The sequence below is a fragment of the Ambystoma mexicanum genome, chromosome 2q (assembly GCF_040938575.1).
Source record: "Ambystoma mexicanum isolate Mex_15411 chromosome 2q, UKY_AmexF1_1, whole genome shotgun sequence".
Taxonomy (NCBI): Eukaryota; Metazoa; Chordata; class Amphibia; order Caudata; family Ambystomatidae; genus Ambystoma; species Ambystoma mexicanum.
In genome coordinates, this window is record NC_090924.1 from 1,469,534,803 (window position 1) to 1,469,555,695 (window position 20,893).

At 40.3% G+C, this 20,893-nt stretch overlaps 1 pseudogene; it reads right to left on the bottom strand.

The window, feature by feature from the left end:
* Positions 1 to 388: 388 nt before the first annotated feature.
* LOC138568895 (vomeronasal type-2 receptor 26-like) overlaps positions 389 to 20,893 on the bottom strand; it is a 68,024-nt pseudogene continuing 47,519 nt past the window's right edge.

The window sequence follows — 20,893 nt, forward strand, 5'->3', positions numbered from 1 at the left end:
AAGGTTGAAACACGTGTATGGGGTTGCTTTTGGTACTCTTGTTCAGAGAGGAATTGCCATAGCATTTCGGTGCTGGACTGCCCATGTGGGCAGGACAAAGACTGATATGAAAATGGATATTTCCCATCTGTGAAAAGTACAGTGAGGAAAAAGCGTGTGCTGCAAACTCTCATCTTCGATCAGCTTATCATGCCATGTTCTTTCTGGAGAGGAGCGCCTGCTACCTTTTTTGAGGTATTTCTGAAACACTAAAGAACCTTTGAGGGGCAATAACCAAAGAAAAGAAATCTGCAGTGAAATAAGTGGCCGTGCCGAATGATGCTCTGTTCTAAATATGGTGCTTGAGCATGAACTAGCTGGACTGCATCAGGAGGGGTTCCCACAAACATTAGTTCTTTGTGTGTTTCCACATTAGGTACTGTCTGGTGTAATGCTCAGGCCTCAGGATAATGACGTAGCACTTGGGGATGAAGATACAGCCTAGGAGTCCAGCAGTGGAACTCAGGATGGCAAATATCTCTATGGCAACCATGTACCTACCCTTGGTGTTCATGTACGCTGGGATGAAGGCGATCCAGACACTGCAGAACAGCAGCATGCTGAAGGTGATAAGCTGGGCCTCGTTAAAACTATCTGGTAACTTTCTCGCAATGAAGGCAACAACAAAGCTCAGAAGAGCCAAAAATCCCATATCACCAACCACAGAATAGAACCCAATGACGGAGCCTTCATTGCATTGTAAGATCATCTTCCCAGTCTCTGATGTGGTGTCAATGTCTGGGAACGGGGAAGAGTGAACAAGCCACAAGGTGCAGATCAACACCTGCACCAGCGTGCAGAGCAGCAGCAGACAGCTCGACACTCGGGTGCCCACCCACTTCCTGAACTTGCTGCCAGGCTTTGTGGCTTTAAAGGCGATGATAAGGGTGGCGGTTTTTCCAAGAACTGAAGATAGAGCAATTGTAAATATTATGCCAAAGCAGGTTTGTTGTAGAAGGCATGATGTCTTTGAAGGTGGTCCAATAAACAGAAGAGAGCAGAGGAAGCACAGCATGAGGGAGAGGAGGAGAGTGTAGCTGAGATCCCGGTTATTGGCTTTAACAAAAGGGGTCTTGCGGTATTTAATAAAGATTCCCAGCACACCCGCAGTGAGGATGAAGAAGAAACTTGCCGTGGAAGATAAAAACCAAACCCAGAGGATCCTCGTAGGCCAGAAACTCTGTGATCCGTGGAATACAAGCATCTCATCTCTCATTGGACCACTGGTCTCGTGGGCACGTTATGCAGTTTTCCATATCTACATAGAAAATAATACAGTTCAGTGTCACACAAGCTTATTAAAATAAAGAGTATGGTAAACAGGAAGAGAACAAGTGCTGAAATAGAAAAAAATTAAGATGTTCTGTGGCAGTCTGTCAAGGACACCTCAGCCAATGTGAATAGCTTAGACTTGGAATCTAGTTATTGCCTGTAAATATGTCTACATAGAAAGTGCCTGGTTCCAGCATGCTCAGAGCCTCGAGAAAGAACCACGTCCCTTAAATATTCATAGACAACCCTTTGATGAGCAGTTTTAAAGTGCGCTCTGACTTTTAACATTTGCAAAAGTCAGGCCCAGTCCTTTGTGACTTAGTAAATCTGAGAGTTCTCAATAAACATTTGATTTCTCCTATTTATGTAGCTCGTTTTCATTTATTTAACAAGTCATCTAACCATACCAGAGTTGATCGATATTGGCTTTGTGTGGCATGATGGTGGGAAAATCCAGTTCTGCTCGGACGCTGCTTGCCCAGGGCTCGTATCATAGATTTGCAAATACAACTGGGCAGCTGGACATATGGTAAGAGGCCGAGTGCTCTATATTGGACTGCGGCGTGAGTAAGGTACGGGGACTATGCTCTCAATCACAAAGGTAAATAGAAATAACAGGTGTCCTACACTCAATCAAACTCTCTCACATTCAACTTCTGTTTCATAAATTAATGTTATGTATCTTATGTAGACTTGAGAGAAAGTCTATGATTTTAATGGTGTGACGAGTAAAGACTTCACCCATTTAAGTGCCAAGGACGAGGTATCTCGTCCTTGGGATTACCTCCCCAGTGCCAAGGACGAGATAGCTCGTCCTTGGCACTTAAGGGGTTAATAAAGGAGAAAATGTTAGAAGGCTTTGCATGGTGAAATACTGAAATGACCAAAAAAGGCCTTGGCACTGGGGGGGGGGGGACCCATGGCAGTTAAATCACATATTTGGTGTATTTGATATTTTTGGTCAAAAGACTACATAAAATGCATAACATTGATTTGAAATTGAATGTAAGACAGGGTTTTTGAGTGCAGGAAACTGGTTATTTCATGGCATAGATACTTTGCACTATTAGTTCTAGGGAAAAAAATACCCTTTTGGTCTTGTGCAAAAATATATTAACAAATAGAGTTACTACACTTCTGCCCTAGTGCTTACACTGTGCAAAATTGCACTAGTACCCAAGCAAAGCTTCTGTAATACGAGTCAAAGGAGTAAGGCATGAGTGGCCTGTGTGTTTGGCAGTGACTACAGGAGAGGCTGAGCATTGGAACCTTGGAACTTGCAGTCTTTCCCCAGTTTCATTGTTTCGAGGAGGAGTCCACATCACACAAATTCACTGTGCCTGCACAGAGCACGGCACAGTGTGCAGCTTGTGTGTTTGGCAGTGACTGCAGGAGAGGCTGAGCATTGGAACCTTGGAACATGCAGTCTTTCCCCCAGTTTCATTGTTTGGATGAAGAGTCCACAACAGACTAATTCACTGTGAGCGCGCGGAGCGCGGCACAGTGTGCGGCTTGTGTGTCTGGTGTTTGGCGAATGGCGTCTGGTGTTGGTGGAAAGTATGGAGCAGTTCTGTGTCAGAGGTGTTCCTCTTACTGGAAAGCGCAGCTACATTGTAAGGTACGCTTTCCATGAGTGACTGCCTAACCTCTTCTTGACTGGTTGAAAGCACGTAGTGCCTCCCTTGGAAGATTGAAACACACTGTGTCCAAGACAGAAAATAAGAGGAAAAAGGGTAAATTGAAATCACTAGTTTTTTCAACAAACTTGCTCCCAACGTCTCAAATGGCGTGATGCCTTCTCCGCCCCAATGGAAACCAAAGTGGTGGGAAATTGATCAAGCAGTTGCCCTGGAAACTCAAACACTCAAACACTATTGATAATAACGAGTCTCTTCTGAACCTTTGCCTTTCTTTAAAAAGAAACTCTTTGGGTCCATCTGCTAACATAGTAAATTGTGATTTCCCCACTAATCTCTCGGCCTACACTAGTACGGATAGTGAAGATGGAGACACGCCTTCACCTATTGCTGAAGGGGGGGGGGTAGCATATGTCTTACCCTCCATTACTACTGGTTTCATGCAGCATATTGAAGCCAAGATCGAATCCCTGCTGCAACTGTGTACCAGCCTGGCAATGGCACAGTCTGCCATTAAAAGCTGCGTGGGCCTGCTGACTGTGCATGTGATTGGCATGCAACGTCTGGTGATCAATTAAACCAAGGGCTATCTAAGGTAACTCATGGTGATCAGAGGGGGTGGGGATATGATAAGACTGACTGCGCCCCTCGGGCCATTCAGTAAATCAGTTTGATACTGTGAACATCATCGCTTCCACAGAGGACCACACTCTGGATGCATTGTGTGTGCAATTGCCCATGCTGGATAGTCCCTTGTCTCTGAGTGGTTATCCAGTGAATAAGTTGAAAACATGTCGAAAGACATAATGTCGAAGAAAAAAAATTTTGAAAACAAAAAAATAGAATGTTTTATTTTTTTATTCACTGTACTTAAGCTAGATAAAACGCCCCCAAAGAGAACCTAACTCCACGGTTTGGGGTTTACCATCAATATTTATACAAAAGGAGAACAGGTGCATAACAATTAATCTAATAAGTCTCTCACCTGTCTAGCGAAGAATGTTAATTATGATCTATAGCCATTGGTCCTGAAAAAATTGACTTAGTACACAATACATTGTTATAAATTTGATCATTTGAATTTTCCAAAATCAATAAAACAGTACTAAAACAACTTGTTTAAAACACATACAATATAACCCAAGATTTTAACCCACGTGCAAGTACATGCCGCGGCTACAAGAGAGCTTTTGAAGTTCCGTACGATCAGAGTTGAGTGTACGTGAAAGACTACTCACACGTGATACTTCGGTATCTACATTAAAGCGTTTCCTAAGTGAACATCTTTGAAGCCTGGTTGTTGCAGACCTTGGAATTAGAAGGGGTACCTTGAGAACCCATATAATAATATAGACTTGACTGAAGAAGTCTGAAGGTTTTGACATCGACATTTGCACTACTAAAGCTACACTTAGAGGTGCCCTCATTTGGGATCGCCGTGCTCTCTACCCGGGATTACATGGTGGTGAAGAACTTATGTGAAAACACATTTTTTCCCCTGAAGAAAGTTCAAGCATTGAGAAGCTATAAAGGACTGAAACATGTCAGTATATGGTTGTTTGTGAATCGACACTTTGTTTAAGTACAGAGTGCATTGTAATTGTTATGTGTTTGTTGAAATGTACATGTTGTCAATTGTGATGTAATTTATCACATTAGGTTGTTACTATACCCACCATGTGGGTTAAAATCTTGGGTTATATTGTATGAGTTTTAAACAAGTTTTTTAGTGGTGTTTTATTGATTTTGGAAAATTAAAATGATCACATTTATAAGAATGTATTGTGTACTAGTCCATTTTTTCAGGACCAATGGTTATAGATCATAATTAACAGTCTTCGCTAGACAGATGAGAGACTTATTAGACTAATTGTTATGCACCTGTCCTCCTTTTTGTATAAATATTCTTTTTTTATTTACATGTTTTATTTTTGGGTTCCGGAGGTAAAAAAAAGGGTTAAAACAAAAAGAAAATTACAAAAAAGGGGATTTGGGGGGTAACTCCCCCATTTTGAAAAAAAGCAACCAAAAAAAGAAATTCAACATTTGTTTTTTGACTTTTTTTTTTTTAGACATTATGGGCCTCATTACACGGAAGGCGGTAATGGTTAACGGCCACCTTTAATGCTAACGGTGACCGTTAACCATTACCGCCTTACTACGAGGTCCCTTAGCGGGTTGGTGCTTTAACGCCTGCTATTTGCAGGCGTTAAAAACCAACCCGCTAAGGGACCTCGGAGCTAATTACGGCACTGCAAAATTGCGGTGCCGTAATTAGCGCCTTCCCCATTCCCATAGAGCCCTATGGGGCAGAAATGGGAATGGGGAAGGGCAATGGCGGAAGGGGGATTTACCGCCCCTCCAACCTTGGAATGGGGCAGTAAATCCCCTTTCCGCCAAGGCGGTGCCGGTATTTTACCGGCATGAGCCATGGCGCTAATAGCCCCACGGCTCACCGCCTTCCGTGTAATGAGGCCCTATGACTTTTGACATTATGTCATTCGACTTTATCACTATAAACTCTCTGAGTGAGTAGACTGAAAAGAACCCAGTGTGAAACAGACCCCCCCCCCTGGAAAAAGAAAATACATGGACAAGTGGAAGGAAACCTCCTAAGGGTAAGAGGAAATCTCAGCCCCCTGATTTCAGAGAGTGGGCTTTCCCCGCCACCCCCAGTGGGTCGCTAGACCATCACTAATAAGGTGGTAGATGGCACGGTACAGCAAGCACTTCTGCATGGCCCTCTGGATAAATGGCGACCAAACAACCTCCCACTATGGCTTCTTCTTGTAAAGGTCCCTTTGCACATGTACAGAAGCCTGAGCAGGAAAATAATAAAGCAGTCATGTTGGGAACAAGCTTGCCAAAAAAGGGCCAAGTTAAAGTGTATAGTGAGGCCGGAAGTCCCCCCCCCCATTGATCTTGTGAGACACGAGAGGATGGATTACTCTGTCTTACCTGTTGCTTCATCACAGAATGTGAAGATCCAGCGGAGGGCTCAGAATCTTTGGGTCAGCAATATAGCACACAGGCCTTGACTCATGACAACTGGCTCGCCTTTGTGAAGGCCTCTAGGGTTGTCGGATCAGCATTTGTCACATCACTGTCAGGACCTGCGTGTTTTGCTGGGTCAAAATACACAGACATCGTTGAAAGACTCCCTACGGGTGACAGCCCTTTCCTAGACCGGGACCTGGTTACTTTCTTTATTACATCAAATCCTGGCCCTTACTACTGTCACATCAGAGGATATAGAGGGCCTGGAATTTCCCACTTCTAATAGTGTGTCAAACTGGGTCTTAGCTGCGTTTGCCTCACTCTTGGTGGTTTCATCTATCTGCAGGCTTTCTAGGGCATTCTCTCATATGGGTTTTGACATTTAGGTTTTCTGCCCAACCCAGAATGCAGTTTCTATACCTGAAGCTTCCTGTAAGATACTTCGGGTCGGACGGGAGTAGATTTACAGAAAGCTGACTATGTGCATTTGGAGGTGAGGAAGTAGGGCACATGGTTTGCTCCCTTCCAGATCCCAGGATGAAATCTGGACACCTGTAGAAATGTCCACCTTTAAGGTCATGTCTTGGAATTCAAGAGGCCACTCGTCATTTATGAACAATAGGGCTGTATTAGAGTATAGGATGTCAAATGACATATTACTATTACAAGAGACCTGGCTCACCTCCCGTTTCGACTTGGATGGTTATGTATTGTGTTTTCTCCCCACTCCATAGCTGGTTGCCTGGGGGGAGGTTTATGTAGGGAGTAAAAACCTCGTATTTAGCAAAAGAGATTATAACGGATGGCCTTAATGAATATTTACTTTGGGTGGACATTACTGGGCTGTCGGTTGGGGGGGGGGTGCATGTTGGTGATCACCTTGTATGATCCACCTGGAGGTATTCAGACCACCCGGCTGATGAAGGCTCTCCTCAATATCCTCCGTTTTGGCAACTGTGGCATCCAAGGGGAGGAATCACGACGGCAGAGGATTTTAATGTGGATTACTATGACTCTGGGCTGTCAATCCCCACAGGAAACATAGCAACTGAAACGAAATACCACAATCAAGGTCCAAAATGGAGGGATTTGTTGGGCGAATTTGATTTACAGATACAATATCCACCAACCAATTATGTATTTTATACATGGACAAATGGAACACCCCAAAGTGCCTTGATTCTATTTTTTTAAATGGATCACTATGTAAACACTCCCCCTTGTTGAATATTATGCCAGTACCAATAAGTGATGACGCCATCCTGAATATGACTTGAAATTTCTCAGCAGATAGTATACAATCCCATGGTTAATGTCCAGGGAAATAGAGTCCGTTTGACTCTGAGACATATTCAAGAAATACATGTTAGGTTGATTCGGGCGGAAGCCAGGGGGATTTCATCTGTACAGTCTTGTAGCTGGAAGTTAGACAGTCTGGTTGCCAGGTATGTGCCAAAATATGACTGGTCTATCATTACTAGGTGTGGAACTAAAAAGCTGGGACCCCCCTATGATGCACTAATTGCTTGTAGGAAGAGAGTTAAGGGCGGCCATCCGCTTGGTGAAACTGTTATACTAGCCTCAAAGTGAGAAACCAAAACATTTCTGCCTTGAAAGGTATATACAAACGCTGACTTACAAATCATGGATACAGCAAGGCCAGCGCTGCATGGACAATTATGAATAAACGTATCCAAGAAAGAAACTCTAGGAAATTCTGCACCTAATACGATATAACTTGGCTGAGGTTGGGGCCAATGAAGTTTGTGCCGTAGATAGGTTCCACTTGGAAAATCACTGGGTGGAATCGGATTCTTTTCTACTCTATGGTCAATACAGAGGTAGGGAGGCTGGTCTAGGAACCTGATATGTACCTGATCATCAATAAATTAGCATCATCTTGCTCACCTGGCCCAGCCGGTCTTTGTAACATCATCTTTAAGAGTAAACCCGAATATTGGGCTGTGGCTTTGCAGCAAATATTCCTACATATTTGTGAGATGGGTATTTTTCCCAGGTCCTAGCAAAATTCCATCATAAACCCGGTCTATAAGAAGGGTCCTCGGCATTTGCCTGAGAACTACAGACTACTAGCAATGCTTGTTAGGCGGAAACCTGTGCAGTTCCCTCTTGGACCACTGAAAAAGATTTAGGACTACAGGTGTTTGGCAGTAAACCCACTTGGTAGCAGTCTGTACCACATAGATTCACTTGGTAGCTGTGGCTGAGCAGTCAGACTTCCCTCAAGAAGAGTTAGGCAGTATGTGCAGTATACAAAATAGGGCAATTTACACAGTAGAACAAGCAAACACGGAACAGAGCATGGGTGTAAAGATATGTAGGTATTTATTTATAACAAAACATCTATGAAAAACACTCTGGCACTAATACGGCAAACAACTTCAATTACAATTACTATAAGTAAATCAATCCCTCTAACAATAGTTCGACAAGTCTATGTTCAATGGCACCACTTATTTGCAGACAGAGGTGAATGCTTTAACCTAGATGGCACTCTAGTATTCGTTAGGACAGGAAAGAAAAGGCAGGGTATGAAATCAACTCGGTACCAACACTTTTACGAACAAATGCAAGGCAAGTAAGGCAGGGTCTACTGTAGATCGCAAAGTTCAGAGGCCAGGCCCACTCCGAGAGAGGCAAGGCGATATGTCCCAAAAAGTATCACAGTGGAAATGCACTTTGAGTCTTTGTCGCAAATTGTCACAAAAAAATTGGACTAGTTCAGAACAGAAAGTTAAGAAGGCTTGGAGGCGACCCAATGGAGAGGCAAGGATTAAGACACCTCACGCTAACCGTCACAAGGGAAGCCAGGCGGACACGGTACCTTGTATGTGGAGGGACAGCTCCGGCGGGGGCAGTTGTTCCTGGTGGTGGATACAAGTCGAGGCTTTGCCAAGAGAAGAGATGATCTCGTCGTCGAAGGAAAGTTGAAGATCGTTGCACCACCAGGGAAGAGACCAGCCGCGGAGTGCTCCATCACAAGGCACCACCTTTTGGTCGCGGTATGGGCTAGTGGCTATCTGGTTGCCGGGGTGCTCAGCACAGGCAATTCGACCACTACGCCCTAGAAGCGAAGAAAAAGCAAAGGGGACTGGTTGTGCCCACCAGTCAGGGGAAGAAGACTCTCCGGTGGGGAGATCTCCTCTGTCGTTGGGAAGTGGTGAGTCGGTTCAGCAGGGCTCCACCGGAGGTGTCGTCATTGCAGGTCGGCTCAGCTTTACCCTCGTCGGATTCTTAGGTCCTGTGGTGACTTCTGAAGATCCAGTCCCAAAAGCCCTGCTTTTATGCAGAAAACCCCCATTCATTCAGCCTAGCTGTCAATCAAAACACGCTAAGTGCTGAGCGGGGTGGCTCACCACTTGGGCCAATCACACCAGAGTGCGACTTGAGTTGGCAAGGCAACTCAGTCCAGGGTGCCTAAACCCCCTCCCACACCCCCTGTGGTACCCAGAAATAATGGCACCACTTTGGAGGGCTTCTGTGTAGAAGCCCGCCAAAAGGGGAACAAAGGGCTCAACCTTTGGTTCGGAGTTACAGAGACGAACACAGACACCATTTTAAAAACCGAGTTCTGGCAGAAAATACCAACCGGTAGATTTATTTAAGACAAATAAACCGGCGGTATGTTAGAGACTAACAAGATAAAGTATTAACCTCCAACAATGGGAAGAATCCCATAGAGTTATATTCGGGGCCGAATATAACAAGTAGTTTCCACTGCCACTAGCCAAAACTCGACGAGGGGGGGACGGGACAGTACCCCCTCGAATAAAAGACCCTGGGGCAATCGAATGACCCCTACTAGTACGTCCACAATAGGATGGTTTGTACTAGTTCTGTTAGTAAATTTAGGTCTAGTAAAGCCAATGGTGACTTTACATGCCCTGGGAGACAGTAGTCAGTCCCAGGGTATGGAGTCTATGGTGGGGGTCCTCTAGGAGGCCCCAGTGTTACGGCATGGAGGGTGCGGTGTAACACACATAGCAAAACATACGAGACCCTATGGAGTAAAAGACCCCATAGCCCATAGAACACATTGACATTCAAAAGAATTATCCACATTCATGTCCAAGAGTGGGAGAAAAAGAGTCTCACTCTTGGCAGGATGGAAAAAAAACAAACTCCAGAAATCCAGCAAAGCTGCAGGGGGACTCACTAGGCTAGGAAATTCAGCCTAAACAGAGAATTCTCCCTAACAATGCTGCACAGTGGATTCAACATATTTGTGAAGATGTTATTGGAGGCATTGTAAACTGTGCTTTTCTAAATATCACTCAGATGGGATTTAGGAAACATTGGGCCTCATTACGACCCAGGCGGTAAGTTACCGCCTGGGTCGTACCCTTACCACCATGGCCATGGTGGTTGGCGGATTTACCCCCCATTCCAAGGTGAGTGGGGCGGTAAATCCCCATTTCCCATTTTACCCTTCCCCATTCCCATTTTTGCCCCATAGGGCATAATGGGAATGGGGAAAGGCGATAATTACGGCACCATAAATTACGGTGCCGTAATTATCGCCAAGGTCCCTTTGCGGCATGGATTTTAACGGCTGCAAAAAGCAGCTGTTAAAAGCCATCTCGCAAAGGGAGCCTTGTAATCAGGCGTTAAGGGTTGGCGCCGTTTACGGTGCCGTAAACCCCTTAACGCCTGGGTCCTAATGAGGGCCATTGTTCTACGAATCACCCTTTGTGGGTTCTGTTCTCCTTAATTTCAGATACACTATTAACCCCGGACAAAGTACTGTATATGTGCTTCGTTGATTATAGCTCGTCATTCGACAGTGTTTATCGGGGGGAAACGCTGGTCTAAGTTGGAGAGTTGGGGTGTAGACGATTCTGTCCTGTATTTCCTGAAGCAGTTATATACTCATACTGAGGTACAGATTCGCCTTTCACAAACAGGTAACCTGGGACATCCTATTCCTACTAACAATTGATTGAAGCAGGGCTGTGTGCTTGCCCCTACTCTATATAATCTCTATGTATCCGATTTTTAACCATGCTTATGATCAGTGAATAATCACCCCCCACCCCCCTCAGATTTGGCTGTGCTGCCATTCATTGCCTCACTTATGCCAATGACACTGCCATCTTTGACCGTGCAGCTATGGGGCTTCAGTGTTCTTTGGATGCACTGTCTATGCGAGGGAAAATGGCTTTAAGGTAAATGTCATCAAGACAAAAACTATGACTATCGGGAAGTGAGCGTATGGTGCCCTGACTTTTGTCTGGAAAATAGATGACCAACCCCTGGGACAAGTTGCTGAATATAAGTACTTGGGTATGACAGTTAATGCTTCAAAAGACCTGTCCCATGTGGAAGAGATTGCCTTCAGCAAGGATTGAACAAAATGGCTTGCTCTTAGGGTAATTGTCAATAGACTGTCGGGGGGGAGGGTCCATTGAGGCCAAGCTGAGTGTTTATAAGCAATCAATTATGCCTGGGATAATGTATGCACTGGAGGTACTCCCGTAAAGAGCTGTCAGTTGGCTGGAATGGCTAGAGGCGAACATACTTTGCTCTTTGCTGGGCCTACCTTGTTTGGTTCCCGTACAGGCAGTAAGGCTTAAACTTGGACGGCAGTCATTGACCTCTTTGTGGAAACTTGCTGTTTGTAGGCGGTGGGCTAAGATTACCTTGGAAGCCTTTCATGAGTAAAATCACTTGAACCACACAGTAGAACATTCACGGAGGGTGACTAGGAGTAGGTGGTTTTGTGTGATGAAAAAAACTGTTCTGTCTCGTTTTTTGGTCATTGGACTCCGTGCAGCCCCCAAGTGAATGATTGAATTCCATCTAGCTAAAATTGCGGATAAAACGTGAGATTATGATTGTGTGCTGGCTACCGATCAATTGGCTCTACGACCTAGTTATATACAATATTCAGTGAAAAAAACTTTGTTAAAGGGACGCTATGGTTAAGTTGCGCTACTAAAAACCTATGAAATTCAGTGAAAAAAACATGTTAAAGGGGCATTATGGTTCCAAGTAAAACCGAAAAACCCCTGAAATTTGCCAGTTATGGTAAGCTAAGCAACCATAACTCGTGCCACCACCATGCACTGCTAAGACTAACACCCATGACATCAAAGATGGCATCACAAATTTCATTGATGACATCACTGATGACATCACATGTGTATGTACTTTTCATGAAATATGTGTATAAGGGATTCTTATTACCATAATGTCCATTTAACATGTGAAGCCACATTTGTCTCTGCGCAATCCGTGAAAAAATTACTTGAGAATTTGGAAACATGTCTATGACCTTCCCTAGTCCTTCTTTCATTGCAAATTGCAAATAAATTCCAGACACATGTCCTAAACTGTTGCCTCCACAATGAATTATAATTATATCTGGATGGTGCTCTGTCTCCAAAGTAGCACAGAGAGGTAACAAGTCCAACCACTTCATTCCACGTACTCCATGCCAGTGTACTTCCACATGTGGGAATCCAAGATCTACAGCTACTCCACAGGTTCTGCATACACCTTCAACCAATGTATCCACGAGTCTCCCAAAATCCAAACAATCTGTTTTCTGAAACACACAGCCATATCTATCTGTTCTTCTCTCAGCAAAAAGAGTATCTGAGATACTCTCTCCTGGCACAACACACCCACTAAACTTCCCTGACCAATCGCTTTCAGTGCTCATTCTCATTTGCATAACTTTTGAACCCAAAAATCCCCGGATGTAACACCCGAAGTCCGTTAACTACCGCCATGTCTGCGGACATATCGTAACATGAACATCCCTTCTACAATTTCCACTTCACTCTCTATGCCATTCCCTCATTGGATGTAGCTAAGAAGTCACATGACCATCCACCAAACACATTCAAGACCTCTACATCTAACTGCATCATCATAGATCAGCACTGCAAATGTACTCTGAATCTCTCAGAGTACAAGAGTCATATCATTGGCAAGCAGCATCTACCAGAAATACTGTACAAGTCTCCAAGATTTCTACTTGCAGCTCCATGCATATCCATATGCATGAACACAAACTACAGGTATGCATATTTTCTGACCAGTACATGAACACATTTTCTAACTGACTTTTAGCTTGTGTAATCTGTAAAATGAATTTACTGTATTTTTTTCAATCTCCTAAAATCAACTGTCACTTACAAACTTTTATACTATTTAATTTTGTTATACACACACACATTCAAATCATGTTAAACTAACATTTTTGAAATTAAATATATAGACTACATATAGTCAAACAAAATTGCATGCACACTCTATATTCAAATCTCAAATAATAATACTTTTACAATTACATATATTTTTTTATTTATTTATGTATTTAATTACTTACATTTATGTAGGACAAGCAGCTCATTACATTGAGGCACTATTACTTGTAAGAGCTTAGTTACAGGAATAATGGTATTCAGTGCTACATTATAAATTTCACAAGACATAGTAAAGATATTTTGTTTGCTACAGTTAGTAATTGCAATACAATTTGTTCATTAAGAACATATCATATGTATTCAACTGGTGCGACGTACCTTATGTAAATAAGATAGTTTTAATGGTTTTGAGAAAGGCGCTGAGGATACCAATTAAAAATTAAAAACAGTGCTATGTACAAACAAAATTACCAATTTGTTTCTTTTACAATTGCAGTGAAGACCATTCTCCTGAAAAGAAGCAACCGAATTTCAAGAACAAAGAAGAACTAAGAATTAAACTGCTCATTTTAGAAAAAAAGTAAGTAGAATATCACCATAATATTTGTATTATTACTCAAACATACTGTAAGGTTAATTCATGTTATTTCTGTGCCTAAAAATAGAGATTCTGCACCATTCTGTCCACAAATCGCCATGTCTTAAACAGCGTTTTACAGTCAGAATGGCCCACAAATTCCTATTTTTTGACACACAAATTACCCAACTCAACCGCTAGAATTTAGAAGTTAGTGAACAAACAACTGTTTTAATTGTATAGCATTAGATATACTATTTATACTTCTCCACACCACTAACTTACTTTTTTCTGTCCTCTGAACCCCAGTTTAGTAACACATTAATTAAATAATACCCATGCCTACTAGTTGTAGTTTCCAATGCACAATCACACACCATTACATAGATCTTTATCATCTTACTCAAACACTCATGCACACAGCACACATACATTGCAGAACACCTCAACAGATCCTAAAGAATTCCTACCAAAAATCAAGTCCGTAGAAAGTAATGCAGAAGTAGAGCAAATGAAACTAAAAGTGTCCAACATAAGCATCCATCTCTAGCACAATATGTAAAAAAAGTTGAAACAAAACATCTAATACAGTCATTTAGTGAAACAAAAGAAGTTTCAAGTACAAAAACTTTGCCTCCTCTATCAAAATGTAAACCAAACCAAAAAACAATTAACAGAAGATCAGCTATCACTACAGATAAAACTGCTTCTTTAAATCTTGATATAGTTCCAAGTTATCATACCAAGAAAAGTATTTTAGCCAAAATGTTCCGTCACAAAGCCCTTCAAAATCTTATAAAAACAGGAGATAAACCAGGTTCAACGCTTAAAACCTATCGTAGGAAATTAATCTTAGAAGCGTTAATAGACAGTGCAATTCTTCTCAAAAGAAAGTTATTTATTTTAGTCCTAAACAAAATGAAACCACTAACAAATCTAATAACTAAATTACAAAAAAACTTCTCAATAAACGAAATGTCAACAGAAAGAACTTCTTAAGTAGGTGAATGGAGTCACACTACGAGCACAGAACCACACTTTAATGAAGAAGCGTACAAACAAAAGCAAACAAATACAATTGACATACATAGCAGTGGTCGAGGTTATGAAAAAGTTAATAATACCATAATGGAACAAGAAGTACTCCTTACAAAAATATGTCCTGAAAACTTAGAATTACCCCTCCATTCAACTGAATCAGAAATTTTAGTGTACAAATGGCCATGCACGTCAATGTGTAACATTCCCAAACAATTTTTCAAGTCTTTACACCAATTCTTTAATCAATATGTGAAAAGCAAAGACAAAATCAAAATTAAACTACTGCAAAATATGGATACCTGTCCAGTAGGCAAGTACACAGGACTACAAGGACATTCATTTGCCTGCATTACAGGACCTACTTGCAAAACCACCTTCCATGATATCAAAAGGATATCAACACATCATTCAACTATAAGAAATCTAGTTTATAAACTGTACTATGCTAAAAGTCCTGCTTTAACACTAGCCAAATTAAATAACATTATTCTACATGGTACAGCAAAAGACCTACTAGAAGAAATCGACTATATTCAGAAAAAATATTTTGGAAGTGAAACCCACTTACAGAATGAAATAGCTGTAAACCAAATTAGTAACAATTCTACACATGAAAACCTTTTACTACACACATACAAAAAATAAATACTAAAATGTAAAAGCACATCAGCTGAAGTACCAAACCATGTGAGTGTATGTAGCCGCAGAACTTTTTATAAAAGTAGCACAAAAACTGTAGACCTATCATACAAAATAGAAGACAATGAAGATTCTAAATGGTTTGAATTAGCTCTCTACATTATAGCAGAAAACAAATACGAAATAACTGACCCCGTGATACTTTGTAGTTACGGCACTACAAAACTTGACAACAACCAAACTCCTTCACGTACTATGACAAATAATTTGGAATTATATCCACTACCACAACCCCTTCAACAACTTAATTTATATGAGAGCATCACAATTCAAACAGTGCACCCATTTCAAGCAATAATACGCCTTCAACCAAAAACTGCAAAATTACCTCCCTCTGAATTAGTGAAAGGTATTTGTGGAAAAGTAGTGTATTCACCATTAGATCTAAAAGAAAATGTGCACACTCTCGGAGTGCAACGTCCAATGCAACAATCTTTAATTATCTTGGTAAATGGAGTAACTACAAAAGACAAACAAATTTGGCAACAGCTGGTAGATTTACATAAAGTTAGAGAAGTCTTGCAATATCTTAAAGAGAATAATGAATATTACAAAGAAATTAATATTGAAGAAAACTTGAAGGATACAACTGAAATAATTCAAGAGACACAAGAAGCTGGTCAATTTGAGCTACTAGATCCTGCTACAATATCAAACACTTTAGACCATTATACAATTCATCCGTTGCACTGTAATGACACCGTACAAGATGTACTGGAAACTTACCAAATGCGTCAAACAAAAGGATCACCAATCAGCATATGGGATAAAAGTATAGAAACACATGCTTTTCCTCTACTCTTTCCAACTGGCAAAGGAGGAAGGTACGATGATAGACCTATTCAAATATCAGCATCAGAATACCGCTCATTACGGATGTATTCTGAAGATCCCAGATTTAGACAAAATGTGGAATACATATTCCACCTACTCTTTGAAAGTGAACTAGAAACTTTATGTTACGGAGTTGCACACACATTAAAATCAGGATCACACTTTCAAAATATGACAGCTACACAATTATTACAAAAAGTGCAACAAAAAGATGAAGTTTTACAATCAAATATTACAAATCTATTAGCAAATATGCGTGGTACTAAAGAGTACTGGTTTCAACATCATGGAGAACTACGTTGTATGATCAGAAACTTTGGGCCACCCACTTGGTTTGTTACATTAAGTTTTGCAGAATATGCATGGGAAGATTTACATGCTTTCCTACGCATATCAAACAAAAACAAAACAAACATAGATATACTAACACCAGGAGAACTTTGTTCTCTGGATCCTGTTAATGTTTCAAGATATTTTCATCATCGCTTCATTGCTATGCTACATTTTATTTGTAATAAAACTGTTCCTCCCCTTGGAGAAGTGCAACACTTCTTTTGGAGAAAAAAATACCAAGCCAGAGGATCACCACATATCCACATGCTTTTATGGATTAAAGATGCTCCTAAATTTGGTCAAGACAGTGATGCCACTGTTTTACAGTTTATTGAAAAATATGTCACTTGTGAAATTCCATCAGAATCCACAAATAGTGATCTTCATGCACAAATTTTACAATTTCAAAGACACAAATGTGGCAAATATTGTCGTCGCAAATACAAAAACAAAGGGAAATACTACACCAAATGCCGATTTGGTTTCCCTAGACCAGTTACAAATACAGGTCAAGTGAACAACCTCATGTCTTCAGTTAGACATAGTATTAAAGGTAAGTCAACTAAAAATACATATTACATAAAAAGAAAAGAAGAAGAAAAATATATCAATGATTACAATGCAATCATTGCCCACTTATGGAATGCAAACATAGATGTGCAGTACATTGCAGAAAATTCTACTGCAGTTGCACGATATGTCACAGCATACTTAACCAAAGCAGAAAAGACAGAGTTGCAAGACCTCTGGAATGACGTGTCATCAGATAAAACAGTATCTCAAAAATTATACAGTTTGGGCATAAAAATGCTCACCCATAGAGAATGTGGATCCTATGAAGCAGCTGATCGTTTAACTGGTACTGCACTCTATGGTAAATCTGAAAATATAGTATGGCTAAGTCTTGGTCCAGCTAAATCTAGAAAAAGAGTTCTAAAATCATACGAAGATATAGAAACAATAGCCAAACATGATCCCAACAGCCAAGACATTTTAAAAAACAATTTATTGGACACATACTACCCAAACAGGAGTACCACTTTGGAAACCATGTGTCTGTACCACATAGCCCAAAACTACACATACAAAAATAACATAAAACCTGATGAAAAAAATGGTAAATACAGAGTGACAAACTGTGAAGGCAGCTTAGTAAAACTCACCAAACCAAATTTAATGAATCATATCAAATTTTCATTAAAGACCCCTCAACATAAAGAAGTATATTACATGTCCCTGCTACAACTCTTTAAACCATGGAGAAAAGAAGAAGAAATACTAGTTAACTATGACTCATATGAAGACGATTTCAAAGTAAATGAAAGCACTATAATTGATGTAAACTTTACACAGTACAAAACAATGTTGCACAATGAACAGCAACACGAAAAAGAACTCCAGGCCTAACTAGATAAGGACACTCCTGTCAGTAGTCAACCTTCTGTAACAGGAAGCCAAGAACCACTGGAAGAGCCAGTAATAGCAAATGAGGCAGAATTAGCTATGATGGAAGTAGAAAACACCATATGTCAATATGAAGATAAAGAAGACTTAACTATACTACGATCAAAACTAAACAATGAGAAACGTAGCATTTTTCAAGAAGTAACAAAAGAAATTCCACATGGTGTACAACATGAAAACAAAGAATGCACCTGCCAAAATTACAAACCTATACTATTGTACGTCAGTGGTGAAGCAGGTTCTGGCAAAACATTCCTAATCAAAACCATCAGTAAGTTCCTTCAACAATTGACAAACAACAAACTGTCAGCTGTTGTCACTGCCCCCACAGGTTTAGCTGCCTACAACATAGGTGGTGTCACTTTACACTGATTACTACTCCTGCCAGTAGAACACCAAAACAAATTAGACTATTACAAACTTTCTACAGAAACTGCAATGGAACTACGCAGAGTATTGAAACAAATGAAAATGCTACTAATAGATGAAGTGAGCATGGTGTCCAACCTAATGTTGGCTTTGATTCACCTCAGATTACAAGAAGTACTCAAAACAAACTATGAAGAGCTCTTTGCAGGAAAACACATTATTGTTTTCGGAGATCTTCTTCAATTGACACCAGTAAAAGGTGAGTCTATTTTTAAAACATTACGACACAAACTCTGTCTTAAAACTGTTGGCAGCATTGGAAATGTCAACCTTTGGCAACATTTCCAATACAGAGAATGAACAGAAAACATGCGGCAATCTACAGATCTCACGTATACCAACATCTTAAAAAGTATCAGAGTTGGTATACTTTCTAAAGAAGCAGAAGCAATATTGAAAACCCGACACATTCATGCACTTTATGGTGATAATGCATGTGCTACAGATGTTATGGAACAATTAGCCCACAAAAATGTCAATTGTATGGCCTTAATGCAACTCTTACAAGCTGTTTAAAATTCAATGAAATAATGTTAGGTAAAGAAATGCAACCAATAATGGAAATTAGCACCACAGACAAACTAGATGTACATGGTATGCCACTACCCATGTATGAGCAAGCCACAACAAGACTAAATAGTTTAGAAAAATCAATCTCAAACACAGCAGGCTTGGAATAGATATTAAAATGATCCTTAAATTGCAGAGTAATGCTTAAACGTAACCCTGATGTGGACCAAGGACTAGTTAATGGAGCACTGGGTACAGTTGTTGGCTTTCAAACATACCCACATGACAACAAAATTCAGTTTGTCAATATTCTCTTTGACAAACTGTCAGAAGTAAAAAGGATAGGATGCTCAACAGCTCGATTCCTTCTCTTCAAAGACATGTATGTACGCGGAGAACAATTTTCTCTAACTCTTGCATACGCAGTCACCATTCATAAATCACAAGGTCTTACCCTAGACAAAGCAATGATAGACATTGGTAACACAGTCTTTAAAGAAGGCATGAGCTACGTAGCACTATCACGCTTACGTACACTTGACGGTCTATTTCTAATCAACTTTGATGCAAGTAAAGTAAACGCTGACATTCCTTGCATTTTAGAATACAATAGACTTCGCTCACTATACACCCCCATCTAAACACATATTCTGTACCACACAAAGTAAAACGTTCTAAAAGAAAAATAAATCAAATAGAAATGCAACAGGATGTCACTGCAAATCCTCCAAAGAGAGTAAAAGAAACTAAAACTTCATCAAGTACCACAAACATAAAATAACCCATTAGTGAAAGTAAACCAGGTACTTCATCAAAGAAGGAAGACAAACAAAAAAAAATCAATCAGATACAGAACTACCTGGTCCATTTAAACTCTCAAATATATTTGGAGTAAATTGCTATGCAAACGTAGCAATGAATATTCTATTTCAATTACTACCAATTGCTGACAACATTTACTTACACAGTACAGACCAATTGTGTTTGCAAATGTTAGTACTTCACAAAAATGCAACAAACAATCCTGATAACACGTATAGTGTTTATGGAATAAGACAACAATTGAACTAATGTGCTGGAATGGTTAAATTCACTATAAACTCACAGGAAGATCCACAAGAATTTCTAATGTACTTACTACAAGTACTGGAAAACAAAAACATACCTATAAATAAAATCTTCCAGATTTCATACATGTGGAAACATACATGCACTCTCTGCAACAATGTGACACAAGAGGAAATCCCCAATGAACGCTTCGTATATATATATATCGATGCCTAATTGTGAATCAATTCCATTTCAGCAACTTGTACAAAATGCAAACCATGGTAGATTATGTACTACCTGCAATTCGGATAATCGCTCCACGTTAGTAATACAAACACATAGTTGGTACCAAAAACAACTGCAAGCTGACTGGATTCACACATGGTTAAATACCACTTGGTAAGAAAACCTTCACAACAATAGGTATAATCTACCACGCAGGAGACACAACCAATTCAGGGCACTACACTGCATATACAAAAAAAAATGTGGATGGTTTGAATGTAATGATAGTACCATTACTCTAAAGCCGAGATTACCAGCAAATCTTACGAACGCTTATTTAATGTTCTTAAAACCAACATTTGATAACTAAACTGTACTTAAACCTTAAGTACACTTGTAGTAAAAGAAATATAAACTGTTAAAATATTCCAAAAGCTATCTAACTGACCAAAGATTCCACAACAACTAATCAGATAAATGAATACCTCTAAATTAGAGCAAATAAATAGACAGTTATAATATGCCAATTGGTATCTAACTGTTCCAAAATTTAACAATATCCAAACATATAAATCAAAACCACTAAAATATATAAAAAAATAGACAGTTAG